At 38.1% G+C, this 16,772-nt stretch overlaps 1 protein-coding gene across 6 annotated transcripts in view; it reads right to left on the reverse strand.

Annotated features, from left to right (window-relative positions):
* sgcz (sarcoglycan zeta) overlaps nucleotides 1-16,772 on the reverse strand; it is a 167,639-nt gene that overhangs the window by 72,622 nt on the left and 78,245 nt on the right. The window contains exon 1 of one of the 6 annotated variants that reach the window (XM_088374287.1): nucleotides 11,504-11,527. The exons of the other annotated variants lie outside the window; for them this stretch is intronic. The gene's annotated coding sequence lies outside the window, so the exon portion shown is untranslated. Of the gene's footprint in view, nucleotides 1-11,503; nucleotides 11,528-16,772 lie in introns of those variants that run through there. 6 annotated transcript variants of the gene reach the window in all.

Consider the following 16,772-nt stretch of genomic DNA (forward strand, 5'->3'; position numbering starts at 1 on the left):
ACATACTGCAGTTTCAAAACTTCACTGGATGAAACTTAAACCTCCATTGAACCAATAAACAATAAGTGGGACTAACTCTATATGCACTTTTGTGGACAAATGTAATTATCAAGACAGAACAAAACAATATTGTCGTTGATTAAATGAAAACTGGGCTAAAGTCTATGGACAGTTTAATTCACAGCAAAGATGAGACAAAAATTACTATACGTTTTGTTCCCACGAAAATGTTCTTGAGGAATTCACAGCAAAATCACGCTTGATGGTGAGTTCATTTGTGAAAATAACGCCAGGTCAGTAGGTGGCAAGTTGCCAGTCACAGCAAAATGATCACTGCATAATATATTCCATCTGTTGCAAACAAACCAAAAGGATTTTCCTGTCTGTTGATTCAGAGTGTACGCACCAGAAAAGTGTTTGTGCCAGATTTGTGTCTTGATCTGTGCTGAAAAATCAAAAGAAAGCAACTTTGGCACATCACTTAACATATTTCACGTTTGTTTCACCATGTGCGGAAGTGTCTCACTTTGGAAAATTTAAATGTAACTACTTAAATTGTGTGAGATATTTGCCCCAACTAACCGCTTCATGTCTGCCTGAACCACTGCACAATCAACAATGTCAGACAAAGAAATGAAACTGGCCGGGATTCAAAAATGAATCTGACAAGTCATATTCGGCTTAATGTGCACAGTGTATGCCCGGTTTTTGGCAACAGATGTTGTAACGAAGTAAATTATGAATTAATGAATGAATAATAAGCAATGTAGAGGCTTGGGAGAGGCTTTAAATATGTTCAGACACAATCGGAGCCTTGCTTTTGTGACTCTGCAATGTATGACATATATATATATAATATATCTAAATAGACATACACACAAATGAGAGGGAAAGGTAACGCGAGGATAATAGGATTTAATTTGCTTTCCATCAAATGTGAAGAATAAAATCAACAGCATTCACTTAAAAAAACAAATACAGACAAGAGATAAGAATACAGGGAAAATACTATTTTCTTAAGTCATCTTTGTTTCAGATGCATTTACTGTTCAAAGCTTTCAAAATCCATTAGGAGAAACGTCAAATCACACTAGCAGCAACCGACAAGGGGTTCTTCAAAGCGTTTGTCAGATTGCACCGTCTCATCCCTGCTAGCAATGAGGCTTGGGACATCACCATGTTGAAAAGTTTCATTTTTATGCGAAAGGCTACAGTCTGGCCTGAATTGGGCACCGATGCATAGTCATGCTGTCTCATTATGTAACCACAGGAATATTAATGCATTTGGGGTGTGAGGTAAATGTCAAGTCAGACACTGCTGTGCTGAATTCTGCGAAAGAGTGGATAAAAATATATATACAGTGCACAGTCTTGCACTGTATGTAAATTTGGTATGCAGTCAGACAGTGGGATAGAGGTGGAGTTGATGGATGAAGAAGAACAAGGCATGCATAAGCACCCCCCCACACACACACATAAATCACACGATTTAAGATTCCTAGCTGAAATGTGTATAAAGGTGTAATTAGTATGCATGTCTGTTCTTCCTGGCATATGTGAAGTGCTTGAGGAAATCCAATGTGCCTGACAATCAGCATAAAACAGCCATACTCTCCTCTCATCTTCTCATATCCAATCAATTGTTGGCCTTCAAATGTCTGACATTCTGTTTATCTTCTATTAGCCGCTTCAGTGTCAGGAACAGCAAATACAGCATTAGTAGTGGAGATGGCCACTCAAAAAAATCCCTCTTCCTCTGGATTACATTGACAGGGTAAAGTTGTAATTTGTAAATTTGTATTTGACAAACAGTATCTTCTTGGACACACCTCGTACGTAAGAACTAAACTTCTTCACATTCAAATGGACAAGCTGAACTCAAGTTACACAAGTCCAATATCGCATATATACATAGGATACATATATATATGTAGCAAAAGCTAAATGCACCCTTTGAAAGTCATTGCAGACGGTTAAAATCCAGATTACCTTTTGTCGCCGTCTACTAACAATCCTACTTCATTCGTTCACTTTTTAGTGTAATTTGATTCACCATGTCCTCATACATGTCAGCTTAACCCTAACACTTATTAAATTGTCTAACCAAAGAACTAATAAAGACAGATTGATTTTTAAAAACAAATGTATATTTAGTTTGAATCAAAGTTGCGTGACTAAATTAGACATTCAACCAAAAATAACTGATTCGATTCAAAATGTATAGTAAACATACTGATGGCTTTGTGAGGTTGCCGGATCCATGTCTATAATGCATTTATACAACGTTACAACCTGAGAGGAACACTAAAGACTCATTGCTATTGCTGTGGACACAAGTTATGAAATCATGTCAAAAATATTAAATGTACACCAGCAACTTAGATGGTGCTTACTTTTCCATCCTGGGTTTGCATGTTCTCTCCATGTCTGTGTGGGTGATCTGTGGGTCACAACTAAAACCATCTAGGGTCAGTTTCCTGCCACACTTTGAATAGACAGGGCAACGTGAATAAGTACATTTTGATTACCTATGAATAAAGGTAATATTGTCTTTCAAGTTAAAGCACATTAACAATTACAGTGCATTCTGTCAATTGATGAGTGTAAGTACAAGATGTGAGCATGTGCATGAGTTATTCCAAAAGTGTGTCGATGAGGACTCGGGTGTTTAGTAAGTGGATAAAAGCTGTCATTCTCAAACATGCTGACACCTACATCGCACAACTAAAGATGCACACAAGCAAGCAAGTAACAGCACAACTGTCTAAAAATACGGACAATTACAATATGAGACTGTCTCTCCGGGTGCCATCAAACAAAGGAAAACACAAACAGTGTGTGAAAATCAGAACACATGCAAACAGGCCTCCTGTGCGGTGAAGCGTTAACTATTTGAACTGATTTACAAGAATGCTCTGCAGGCATATTGTGAAGAGAACTTAAAAGCATAATATTTTGCTGCCCAAAACAAAACAGCTGTTCCCATTTAAACAAGCAATGCCGAATATAAAAAAGCACTGAGGTACAGAAGGAATAAATCACACAAAGAATGTTTTTTCAAATTATGATGACGAATCCATCCATTTTCTAGAATACTTGCCCTTCATTTTTCAAACTTTTTCTCTCCACTCTGCTTCCCCAAAAAATCTTCACCAAGGCAATTTTAGAAAGTCTCAGCCCATATTCGCTGACTGTCAAGCAAGACAAGGGCAATACAGTAACTGACAAGATATTTTAGCCAATCATTAGCTTCAATAAAAACACAATAAAAATGCACAATTGTTAGTGAGCTGTTTAATGCAAAATGCCTTGAAATTGGCCTTTATAAAAAAAGGAATCGTTTCCCATGGATCAAAAATAAAGAAGAAAGGCTGTTGCAGAGAAGGCTTTTTTTTCTTTCTTGTTTTTAATTACACATGTGTTTCTCTTCATCATTTCAATTCCTTTATCAGTGAAATTTTATGCTGGTCCAACACTGATACAATCCTATTTATAGAAGCTCCTGAGTGACGAGTTGTTCTCATTTGTCTCTGTCTAGATTTATCTGTGTCTATTGATGTCTTTTTTTTCCCCAAGACCCGTGAGACTAATTAGCAGATGGTGTGAATGGACAGAAAATTTGGGAAGCATGACCAGAGAAAAGGAGCATTCATTTTAAACTGCTTTTTCTTTTCAAACTGCTTAGATGCGTAACATTAGCTGCAGATTGATGACTGAAAAATGTCATTTTGCCCAGTTATTCTTGGCAGCTTAAAGACTCGGAAAGGGAAAGGTTTACCATAGATCAGGTATGAAAAATAGATTATTTTACAAGTAATATCATTAGGTTATAAAACAATAGCTCAGTCTGGATTTGTTTGAGCATTCGGCCATTATGCAAACATAATGATTTTTTTTTTTTTTCTCCCTCTAGAATCAGGGGTGTCAAACACATTTTTGTCGCAGGCCGCATCGTAGTCATAGTTTCCTTCGGAGGGCCATTATGATTGTCAACACAAATAAATGTATGAACGTCTCATTATATACAGTATAGGCTACCTGATGACTAACTAGTTTTGAAATCAGAGACTAGGTAAAACTGTTCAGATATTTAAAAAGATGAATGGTCATGAAAAAAACTAGCAACATCCTTAATTTTTTTTTTTTTTTTTTACAGTGAAGACAATTTGCCTTTGTAGGATTGACACAGAGTCGATGCACAATTTGTCTTTGCGGCCAAACATAATTACACTGCGGGCCAAAGTTTGACACCCCTGCTTTAGATCTAAAAACCTATATTTTGTAAGCAATTAGATTAAATCTTGGACAGACAGGGGACTCTGTTACCATATTTTCGATCATTTCCGTGTGCTCTTTGAATTATGTATCATTCCAAAAGTTCAGGCAACCTCTGAGTCCCTTAAGAAAAAGCACTGAAACGCGAATACCTGCATAAAGTTTATGGAGACCTCAGTCGTGTCACCAAATGTGAATGCAGAGACGGTTGATGAACCGGATGTGGCTCACAGGCCCTACTTTGCCCAGGATAAAGTCAAACGGTGCATTTTGTCAATTTAATCACTCAAATTATCATGCATTAGAAAGAGCTATGAAGGCTTGTTATCACGTCAGTCATGGCTTATTGTGAAACAAACAAACCCAGTGGGGCCCGCTCAATAATAATGATTCACATGAAAATAGTTTGCTCGTCAACATTTTGTTCTTATAAAAATAGCAGGGCAATTTGTGCTTTTCTTAAGTATGTGCTAAGTGTCTCTGAGTTATTGCAGCCATTATTCAGCTATTTCTGTGCCAGGCAGAAGACACGCCAAGAGGTTTCCTTCAGAAGTCCTCAAAATACAGTGAGTTATGCAACTGTCTTTCCACCACAAAAGTGACACCAGCAGTGACACTTCAGCTGCCACTCACAGTCAGCCAGCATCCTGACAGCATATTAAAAACATTTGGCAAGTTGGAGCCTACACTGCTAAATTGTTTGGATTAAAAATTGTGTGTAAATTGTGATTCAAAGAAAGAAGCTGTGACTTTGAAGGAAGGGCAAAGAAAACATTCTTTTCTGCTCTTATCTAAAATGGTGTAGAACAACAATAAATGTGGCCTTCCTGAAAGTGTGTGAGTACAAGATACAGACACAAAGGGGAATACACTAAGAGATTGCATGAAGATGGCAAGAACAAGATTCTCCAAGGGCACGCTGTGAGAAGTGTAATGGACGCCTGCTGAAAGTGTATGTCACTGTGTGTGTGTGTGTGTGAGAGCTGGTGTGTGAGCTGGTGTGTGTGTGTGTGTGTTTAAATCTTTGCCAGTGACAGAATCAGCACATAGGCTTTATGACCCTGCTCTGAGCTGGCCTACTCCATCATTGTGCTGTCTCCATGCTTCCTCTTTTTTGTACAGCATTTTTGTCACCTCATACAAATACACTACAAATTCTGTTGTATGAGACAGCTCATGGGCTATATAATAATAAAATGACCGTGTTTGTCTTTGGCAAATTTCAATAACTATGGTTGCTAAGTAATATAAGAGAGGCATTTTCAATCAATCAATCAATCAATCAATCAATCAATCAATCAATCAATCAATCAATCAATCAATCAATCAATCAATCAATCAATCAATCAAACAATCAATCAATCAATCAAGCAAGCAAGCAAGCAATCAATCAACCATGCTACCCAACTTCATACAGAGTAAAATGGAACAACAACAACAAAAAAAGAGGACAAATTAAGATTATGAAGGCATCCTTTGCTGTTACTGGCAGCTCAACACAGTAGTCCCTAAACACCAGGCCGCCATTTTGGTAACAGTCCATACAGAGAGCCAGATTTTTTTTTTCTTTTACAGACCATCACAGCCGCTGCGCAGTAAGACTGAGATTCCAGCAAAGCCTTTGATATCAGAAGAAACACCGGTCCCTTTTTTAAATTAGAAAAATAGCAATTAATAATATCGTACTCCATTTAAAACCTGTTATGCCATAATTAAATATTTTCAACAGTTTGTGTCACACTTTGCAATTCAGTGGTCTTTGTGCTTCTTTTCTGTGTACTGCTACCTGGCGGGCCAGCCTAAGACAGACAGATGGATATAACATCGAGAAAGTCTCAGGAGATGTTACCTCCATTTCATAAAGGGACCTCCTGTTTTCACTACCCTACAGTATCTAGGTTAATAGACCTGATTTCAAATTCAATCATAATTTATATTACTTGGATGTTAATGGCAACCTGAATTCGAGAACAAATCACTTCTTTCATCATCTTGCCCATAACCTTGTCCAAGTTTTTAGGTCATCACAGAATTTTTTCTTCCCTCCCTTAAATCACTCAAATGTCTAAAATGATATTGTGAAATAAAGTGTGTTTGCATAAACATGACAATTTTGAAGCGGCTCTAAATAGATCACTTGGTCATTCTTTACATTGGATCAGTCACTCTACTGCGTTATTAAGTATGTTATTACGCAAAAGCACAAACCATCAATGGCTCGGCTATCGCTTTCTATCAGAGTGTTTCACATCGCCCACACCTCCTCAGTGTAGTTTATTATTGCCCCTGCACCATTCACATTTTAACTTCTGTGGCCATCATTCACTCCACTTGCATTTCTTTCTGACATCCTAATTGAGTCTTATGTTGTCAGCCCCGCAGCTTTGCTCAAAGCTCCCTTTCACAGTCTGGACCAAAGAGTGTGAGTGAGTATGTGGTGCGAATGATGTGTGTGATGTATGTCCGGCAGTCACTCATGTCCAAATTTCTATGTGGACTGCTCGTATGTCAACCGGTGAACACTGCACAATAAATGAATGGAATGAGTGGAATAAACAGGCTGGCAAAGTTGGCATGTAATAGAAAAGTAGTTTGAGATAAGAAAGCGAATATATTCATCCTAGACTTGTGCCCTCACTCATGCTAGTATTTTATTCTCTTCAAAATGTTTTTTTTTAATTACATCCCTTTATCAATCCAATTATTTTGCCCCTTAGAGAAATGAACTCATTGGGAAATTTGTGCCGTTTGATTACTTTTTGTTAACCTTGGCCCTCATCTGTAGATACAAATACTGCACCCTCTCAGATGTGCTGCGCGGCACTAAATTGGTTTCTTCGTATTTGACAAACTTGAGCCTATACTCTCAAAACAGTAGAAAATAAACCACCATAACAAGGCTAGCACTGTTTAATATTGTTGCTATGGTAACTCTTTATCATGCTAAGGACACCACAGAACAAAATGAAGTGAGTGAATTACAAAGGCAACACAAAACTTGGGGTATTTTGGAGATATACGTAACAATCAACGTGAAGCCGTGCCAACATAAGGCACCACAAAAAAATATAAAGTTCATGAAAATACATAACTCATGATAACAGCTTTATGAGTGGCATGTTCTTTACTCATTTTTCTAGCTTGTGGGTTTGATATTAAAGTACAGCCAAGACAAGTACCCTTGTATCTTCACCTGCATCAAGAGGTAACAGAGAGAATCCTGTCACTTTACAGAAAAAAAAAAAAGTCTTCGTGATGAATAAACTGGAATTACTGTAAGGTTTTTATTCTTCCATCTGCATGGCCTGGTCCAAAATGGAAGTTATTGCAAAATTCAGCCCTGTGGATCATTGTGGAGATGGATTTATTGAATGCATTATTATCATCTTTATTATATTTTTTGTACGCCTCTCATGCACCGATTTTAAAGCCGCTTTGATTGGCGGTGAATCAAGTCGGTTGCATTCATGCCCACAATGGCACAAACGCCCCTTTTAAACGGTGCCAAATGTGCGTGGCTGTGAAAATATCAAAAGCCAGTTGAGCCTCCCAGTCAGCAGATTAGACTAAAGTTTAAAGAAACATGACATATTGGCAATTTAACTATTTATTCAGTAATCAGGAGCCTATGCAGCACAGGGAAGAAATATAGAGAGCTACAACAGCCTGGCATCTCCTCAGTTACAAATTGAATGTACCAGAAGCTCAATAAAGATTCAATGGAAACAGCAAAATAAGATAGTTGGCATTTGGCAGAAAAGATCTGGCACATTTTTCATGGGCATGACATACTGAGCTCCGCTGTTCATCGCACAAATGCATGTTCTTTACCAATGTGGCGTTATTTAAATTGGAAACAAATTAAGTTTCTAATGCTGTTTATTGCCATAAAGTTACAAAAAAGAAATAATCAACCCCCCGATGTTTTTTTAAATAGCTATGCACAAATTTAACCATGTGTATGAGCAGTACCTTTGGTGAGCACTTCATTGTCTCACTCAAGGACAATGTAGACTTTGTGATCTTGACTTCTTGACAGTTTGACTCAAGGCTCTGGATCTCACACAAAGATAATAAATAGGAAGAAAAGTCTGAGGTAGTAGTGCAAACACATTGTTTTAAGCAGCCATGCTGATGAATGGCACTTCAAGTGTTTTTTTTTTCTTCTCTCAGTTGGGTGTATAATGTGAATCTGCAGTGCGCACAAGCTGGCAGAAGGTCGGTCCACATTATTTTGAACACCAGCAAGGATTGATTGATCAATTGATTGATTTTATTTGAGTATCATGTTTGAAACAGAATACACAAATTACAAAATAAGGCTAATTAAGGATTGGTCCATTGATTGATTGATTGATTTGTCTTTATTTCGAACATATATAAAACATGAAAAGAGGAAAAAATAAAATAACACTTTAAAGTGCCATTTTTTTTAAGTCACAGAAAAAAATGGATAATTGTGGAGTAGGTAAAAGTTGAAGGTCAATGAATTCTTGTTCATATATCCGAATTGTGCTGAATTTTGAGGATTACTGTATGTTAATCTAGTTGTATATAAGAAATGTACACAGGACTCTGATTTAAAGGAAGTACAAGTGGTCTATTCTACACCCACATGGTGAAATTGAAGCATTTACTAATTTTCAGCTTATAAAAATTCAATATTTATACGGTAGCCGGGGCCACAATGGTGTATTTTTCCTAAACCGTGGCTTTAAGGGGGGGAAATGGGTTTGTTGCTATATTTAGTTAAATCTGTTCAGTTTAGCATCTTAAAGCGCTTACTAATTCTGCTGAACATGCTGTTGCCACACGCACATATATTCGGGTTCTCAGCAACAACAAACAGATGCCTTATTCCCAGTATGCAGCATTGACCTGTGCCTGCTGTTACTGCGCAGCAATGACGCATTAATTAGTCTGCTGTTTCAATGGCTTGTTAAGGGACAAATTAGATGAGATACTAGAATAAGGTTGAGGGTGAGGCTGATTTATCGCACTATTACACATTGGGAGTGTCCTCAGACATGCACACAAAATCTCAAAGTTCACAGTAGTCACACTGATTAAACATATCCAGTCCAGCGCAGTTGACGCTCAACATGGCTGATGTGTAGTTTTTTCAGTCCCAGAGCAGGCGCCCTAGCTGTGCACGTTACAATCTGACCCAGCTAGGTAGATAGTGATATGTAAGCAGTTAGAGTCAACAATGACTACGCTGAACTGTGCAAAGGCATCCACAGTGGAAAAATAAACACAAAGTAGTTATTTTGTTAGAATAATTAAGAAAATCATGTTTATGGCAACAATGTTAACTTTTGTGGTTTTCATTGATTTGAAAGTCAAAGTTTGGAACATAAACTTGACTTTGAAGTCAATCATAATTTTCGCATTTGCAACCAATGAGATAAAACTGAAAATACAACTTGATTGACTGTAATTTAACGTCACAGCTGAGTAATACAAATTAAGATTCGTAATAAAAAAACTAAATTGAAAACACATTGAACAACAAATGGCATCACTACAAATGCCAAAATAGAAAAGAAAGTGGATTTAAGGTCACAGAGCTGAAATGTTTTTTCTTTTTTTTTTTTGTCAGGCAGATATTGGTTGTTGAATTGCTCCAAAAGATTATTGTCGTGTACAGGTTTGGAGTTGTTTCGAGAAAGGGTTAACTTTGTTTCTTGCTTTAGGAGTAATTGTATCCACCCAGAATGCCCTGCTTCCTCTGTAATGCTAATGCATACTTATATTGCATTTTATGTATATTATTTCAGAAAATGTTGACATTATAATAATTGTATTAAGGGTGGATGAAGTCACTGAGGTCCCCAATATATACATTGACATTTCCAGCGCGGCCGTATCAATGCGAAGAAGCATAGTTGTGTAAATTGTGAATAAGCCATATCTGAATGGGTTTAATTAAAATGGTGACCAAATGTGATGAGAAACACACCTGAAAAAGTCATGAAGGCCAGAAGAAAAGAATTGATACAAGGACAGGAAGTGGAGGAAAATAGATGCAGGAAATTAAAAGGAAAATCATAAAAGACCCAAAAGGTGTTGGTTGAACTACAAGGACAAAGAGGATAGACCAACGTCAATATGACAGGGGATGGTACAAGAGAATTAGAAGCGGAAAACAAAAGGGAGACATGGGGGGGAAATAGATAGGGTCCATTCCAGTACTGTCACAACAGAGAACACGAGTATGTGTATGTGACAGCCATGTGATCTAAGGTCTTATGTGTCACTGTCCTGCCTCTGCTGCCAGAGCGAACCATTCATCACCTCAACATCTGGTGCCCTTATAGCTCTCTCTTACACACACACACGCACACACAATCCCTTGCATCTTTGTGCCATGTCCTCTATCATCCAGCATTCTCTTGTTTATCTTCATCATCTCTCAGCCACTTGCGAATCATCCTGAATTCCTCCTAACTTTGTTTGTATTGCTATCTATTCGTTCATCCATCCATTGTACCGCTTATTCTCATGACACCATAAAACAAATATACAAAAGCAATTCCAAGATACAACAATTTCAAATCAGGATGAAATCATTTACTCCGCATGAAGCCGATGTATTTTTTTTCAATTTGAGAAGCTTGTGTTTTGTCACACCTCTATATGTTGGTAATGCCAAGGAAGAGTGGAAGATGTACTGACAATCATTCAACCAGAAATTGGAATTTCTGATACAAAGGAGGACACAGTTCAGCGGTTAAGTATGATATTAGGAATAAAATGACGGTATTACAATGCTGGAGTCAGCCTGAAATGTCATGTCCAAATTTATCGAATTTTCTCTTTCTTTCCCACTTTATTATTATTTTTTTTTTGCACAAATCTGCACTATTGGTCAGTCCCCATGTGGGTCAGGTATTTCAAAAAAAATTGCTGACCAATCTCAAGTGTTGACAATGGTTTGACAATGCCACAATGTCAAAGGCGACACTTTTCTTGGAAAGTGATTATTTTGGAAACGTTGCCGCACACACTGGAAAGAAGCGAAAATCAACCAAGGGCTCTTGTGGAAAGTTACATGCAGCGAAACTAAAGTTGAACCCTAACATTAAGCACACAGTGTGATTCCCCAAGGAGAATGTGAAAAAGAATGATAATCTTTAGCTGTTGTGTACTGGGAAGAACTGCTGGAATGCCAGAGTCAATAGTAATTGAGCTAATTAAAGAGGGCATGCTGCAGAGAGCGGTTTACCTCTAATAGCTTAACCAAGGCGGGAAATACCGGAAAACAAAGATTAGAAATGATGTTAAATGCACTATATAATTAATATTATATATATATATATATATATATATATATATATATATATATATATATATATATATATATATATATATATATATATATATATATATATATTAACAGGATCACCTCGGTTTTATTTTGCACTAAATAATGGTTTGCATAATACTTATTATAATAGTCATTTGTTCATAACACCTTTGGCACTGAGAATGGATTTTTGACAAGACTCGTTTTATAGAAGCATCCATACTAATACCTTTCTCTGAGTGGACATTGTGTGTAGCCACTTTTTGCTTTTGTCACACATAAACCTTGCCGTTAGCAGATGCCTTTATCAAAATGTTTTCGACAATCACTGAAAGCATACAAATTTGAGGCAAATCCATTTTTTTTTTTCCATTTGGGAGATTACATGCCTGCATTTGCCGAAGCCCACCTGCCCCACAAGGTTATCATCTGCCAAAGCGGGATTAAAAACAGCGTTTTGCACTGAAACTTGATTGTGTTTATATTTAAGTCACCACAGCACAGACTAAAGTATAGTCATATTAAGTTTGAATCACAATTATTCTAGAATAACATTCTGATCATTATTTCATTTATTTTTCCAGGCTTAACTATTTGACGCAAAGCTTATTTTTTAGTTTGTTCAGTTTATTTCCTGGTCGTTATCATCAAAGGTGGATTTGTAATTGCAAAGATGTCATCTATAATTATTTGGTCATGCTGAAGTACATGTTATATGTGGACGTATTATATAATCACCTGCAGTTTAAAGCTGTTTTTAAAGCAGCTGAAATTAGGAAGGTATTGTGATCATAAAAAAAAAAAAAAAAACACCTAAGAACCCAACATGTACGTAAAGACATGCATACGCGCGTACACGGAATGATAGAGTGCTGAGAAGGCTGCTTGTTGGCAGGGTGCCCGTAACAGGGGAAGAGCAGCAAAGAAACCAATCGGAGAGGAGTAAGCTGCTGTCCTTGGAGTGGACATTTATCACACAGCCTAAAACACACGCACATGAACAGGGAATTAAACACACCACCAGATGTTATGGGCATCATAATAGTCGTAGGACATTGATACAGAGAACATGCACAAAAATGTAAAAAAAAAAAAAAAAAAGTCATTGATTTATGTAGATTGCAAAATGTATTTACTATGCTCAGCAAATACAAAATGGCACGCTCCATATGAGACCTACTCCAAGGACTCATGCCTGGCTGAGTGCAGCAAAAATGTCTTTATCCATCAAAGTTAAAAAAAACAAACAAACAAACAAACAATAAATAAATAAATAAATGTGCAATGACAATATTTTTGCAAGTCCCTAAAAGGAACAAACAAGCTGTTTTTTTTTATATAAAAAAAAAGGGTTAGTTTGGTGTTAGGGTTTTTATATCTAAAATATGTTTTTTTATCTAAAATAGTAGAGTCGCTACTCCTCCACGTAGTAGCTCCTGGCTCTCCTAGAGAGGAGCCAGATGAGGTGGCTCGGGCATCTTATCAGGATGCCTCCTGGACGCCTCCCTGGGGAGGTGTTCCGGGCATGTCCCACCGGTAGGAGACCCCGGGGACGACCCAGGACGCGCTGGAGAGACTATGTCTCTCAGCTGGCCTGGGAACGCCTTGGGATCCCCCGGGATGAGCTGGATGAAGTGGCTGGGGAGAGGGAAGTCTGGGAGTCCCTCCTAAAGCTGCTGCCCCCGCGACCCGACTCCGGATAAGCGGAAGAAGATGGATGGATGGATGGAAATGTGTGCCTCGGCTCAATAATGGTTGAGAAACACTGCTCCTCGGGTCTATTTCTTCGACTTGTTGGTATCATGCATGAAAGTAGTTGAACATTTTGGCAAGATTAGGTGATTATTTTCTCTGAACGTTGTGGTTCTATAATAAGGGTCAGAAAACAAAGGAAATGGTTTGAAAAGAATGGCACAGGGGGTATTTCAAAACACAACCCTGCACCCAATGTTTCATCTCATTTCAGCGCAACATTATCCGATGCCTCACAAGTGTCTGGTCTCACACTGGTTGCACCGCCACGGGAAACCAAATCAAAAAGCCAATTTACTTGCAGCTCAGACCACCAAAACACAAACTTTTCTCCAAAGAGACGGCAATGATTAATCATGACTTTGGGCAAAGTAGGAGAACGTTTCCTCATGATGCTCTTACATTATATACACACACATTTATTGTTGTTGCGTCGTATTTATATATTTACGTGCCTATTCTACACACTGTACAATCATTATGAGGATAGATTAGATTGTATAATTTTTTTGCAATCTGGAGCTGGATAGGCCCTGGCATAACTGTAATTGTAACTGAATGTATTATCAACCTGTTGGTCCAGTATAGTGTAAATTATGTTTGTGTAACTAAAATAAATAAATGAGAGGATAGCACTACAATATCTGAGTTGAGATTTAGCGATGACCAAAAGCACAGAATATTAGTCAAAATGTTATATATTTCTCAAATAAGGCTGTCTAACATCTTACATATGTTGTGGCTAGTTGCACATACTTTCTCTTACAAGTCAATAACATTGAGAATTCCATGAGTGCCTGATTTAGCCAAATTGAAATGCGATCTTTGATTCAACTGCTTGCTCTTTTCATTTTAGCTATCTCCCCTCTCGCTCCATGACTAATTAGAGAAAAAGGCCCTGAGCTTGGCACAGAGGAAATGAGGGATGGCTGTAGGGGTTTCAGCTGGTACCAAGAACGAGGGCAGGGAATTGAAGGGATCCAGACAGGACAAACACAGGAGATGGACAGATGAAGGCCAAAGTGAAATAGTGCATGGTCCAGATAGAGCAAGAGGACGGGATAATGATGAGACTTCAACTGGGCAGAAAACTGTCAGTGGATGGGGAGAAGTGAAACTGATTGGATAGAAAAAGACTTATGCAGGGTGGAAAGAGAGAGAGAGAGAGAGCGAGAAAGAGAGAGAGAAGCAGAGAGCTTCTAGGGGGATAGCAGATGTATGCTGTTGAACACTTGTACTCCATCAGAGATACATTCTTCTGAGGCATACAAGTGATGAACAAAGGCCAGGAAGGATTGAGAATACATCTCTTCCTCTGTCCTTTCTGTTTTTTACGTCAGCTTCCGCTGGTCTCTTAAGGGGAACATGTAAATACAAGTCAGTAAGCCTTTATGTAATATGACTGCTTCCCACAAGCATACAATGCAGATGCTTGCATAAATCAAATGAAACCTTCAGTGATGAATACGATTGTCGGTAATGTGATGGTGGGTCACGTCTGCCTTCTCAAGCAATTGCTTCTTGTAATTGAAGAAAGTTGCAATGTAAATCTGCTGCTATAGTGAAGTTTCAGCCTTGGGCTCTTGTTTTGCTTTAAGTTTGGGTAAAGGCATAAGCATGCAATCATAAAATTTAACATGAAGTCAACCAGGAGAAGTGTTAATTTGATCTAAAGTTTGCCTCACTGAGGTTATTTTGTGTATTGTGCTTTTTTCCCCAGGTAACATATAGGTTGTTTATATTTTTGGGTAATATACCTAATTTATAATCTCAGGTTTTGGTACTGTGTGAACGATGTTGCTCAAAATCCAAAGAAGGCTCAAGGAGTTTGCGTAAAAAACTTTATACTCTGCTCAATATCTTCCATCACGGTTTCACAATTGTTGGGATATCTATCAATAGTTAGTAGTAGTTGTTTTTTTTCCAACTTTTAGGAAACTTTTCCCCCCATTTTAAGGACCAGGCTATAAAGAAGAGAAAGGACCTGGTTGGATTTTATGTGTGAAGGTCTTTATTTGCACACTTGATAATGTTGACAGCACACACGCGCACACTCTCACACATACACACACACACACCATCCCCCACACATAGCTATCACTGCACAAACCCTGAACTCAGACAACAAGTCAAAGCAAATGATTGAACTTCTAACACTCTCAGGACTGACTAAGAGACACAACTTGTATGTATGTTTACTGTTGAAGTCATGCTGGTGTTTGTGAAATGTTGACTATCAAAACAAGTTCAGATGAAAAAGTCTTGAGGAAAATTCAGGGCTTGACATGTTAATACTACATTTCTCACTCTATGCTGCAGTCATGGACCCCGCGGCAGCCTTGATAACTCCATTTTGTGCATACCGTTTTTACAGGTGTAGTAAAGGAAAAATCGTAACTCTGCTTTAACTCTGCAAGAGAAGAAATGTCTAACATGATGGAAATTCATTATTGATTTCCGTACGACATACTAGGAGGGGGCAATCATTCTTTGTTCCCCCCTTAGACTGCTTGTCTTATGACTTCCAAAGAGTCCTCAACAAAGTGAGCTCCAAAAACTCCTTGAACAGACTTATTCCACATAGTGCATACCTATATTAAATGAGAAACATTCTCATTTGCCGTAAAGCAGCTTTAAAGGATGGTTAAATACTTCATGGTTAGATTTTCTCATGCTATTCGTTAAAATGCCTATTTTTTTTCAGAAACTTTTCTTAACTCTCCTTCAAATCTAGCACCTGTGATGCACACAACTGTTTCAGAACTATTGGCAAAACGGTTCCATGCAGGCTGTTTTAGACACAAGCATCTGCTAAATGATAATGATAATATCACACCAAATGAGACAATGCATTTATTCTTTAACTAAAAATGAGGAACTCATGACACATAATTGGCCATCTCGAACAAGAGCAAATCTCCCTTTGCAGCTCACCAGCTCAAACACACAAGCATGCAGCACACATGTTCACCTGCCAGATGTGCTTGGCTTTCATTCCTGACATCTGGCTTTTCAGGGCTGGAATCATTCCAGACTGTCTTCCACTAGCCGAGGGTCAGCATACGACATATGCAACACTGTTCAGCTCTGTCTCTATGAGCACCATCACTTTTTAATCCTGATTCTTCTTCCATCTGTGTATCCCAGCTGCTGCCTCCTGCTTTTTCTCGTTCCCAAAACCAATGCATGTTTTATTTTGGGTCACCTACATTGATTCTATTTGTCTGTGATCTCTGTCACAATGTAGTATTTCTATGGCCTAATTTTTGTCTTGCCTCCTCTTATATCTCTAGTGGTTGCTTCTCCCTCTCGTGGCTCTGCTTCTGTTCTGTCTACTCAATAACAGAGCTTGAGGGTTCAAATCTGCAGGAAGATGAGTCTCCCAGGTGTGTGTGTGTGTGTATGTGTGTGCATGTGTGTCTGTGTGTGTGATGAC

Source organism: Syngnathus floridae, chromosome 4 (assembly GCF_059516105.1).
Source record: "Syngnathus floridae isolate MCC-2025c chromosome 4, RoL_Sflo_1.0, whole genome shotgun sequence".
Classification (NCBI taxonomy): Eukaryota; Metazoa; Chordata; class Actinopteri; order Syngnathiformes; family Syngnathidae; genus Syngnathus; species Syngnathus floridae.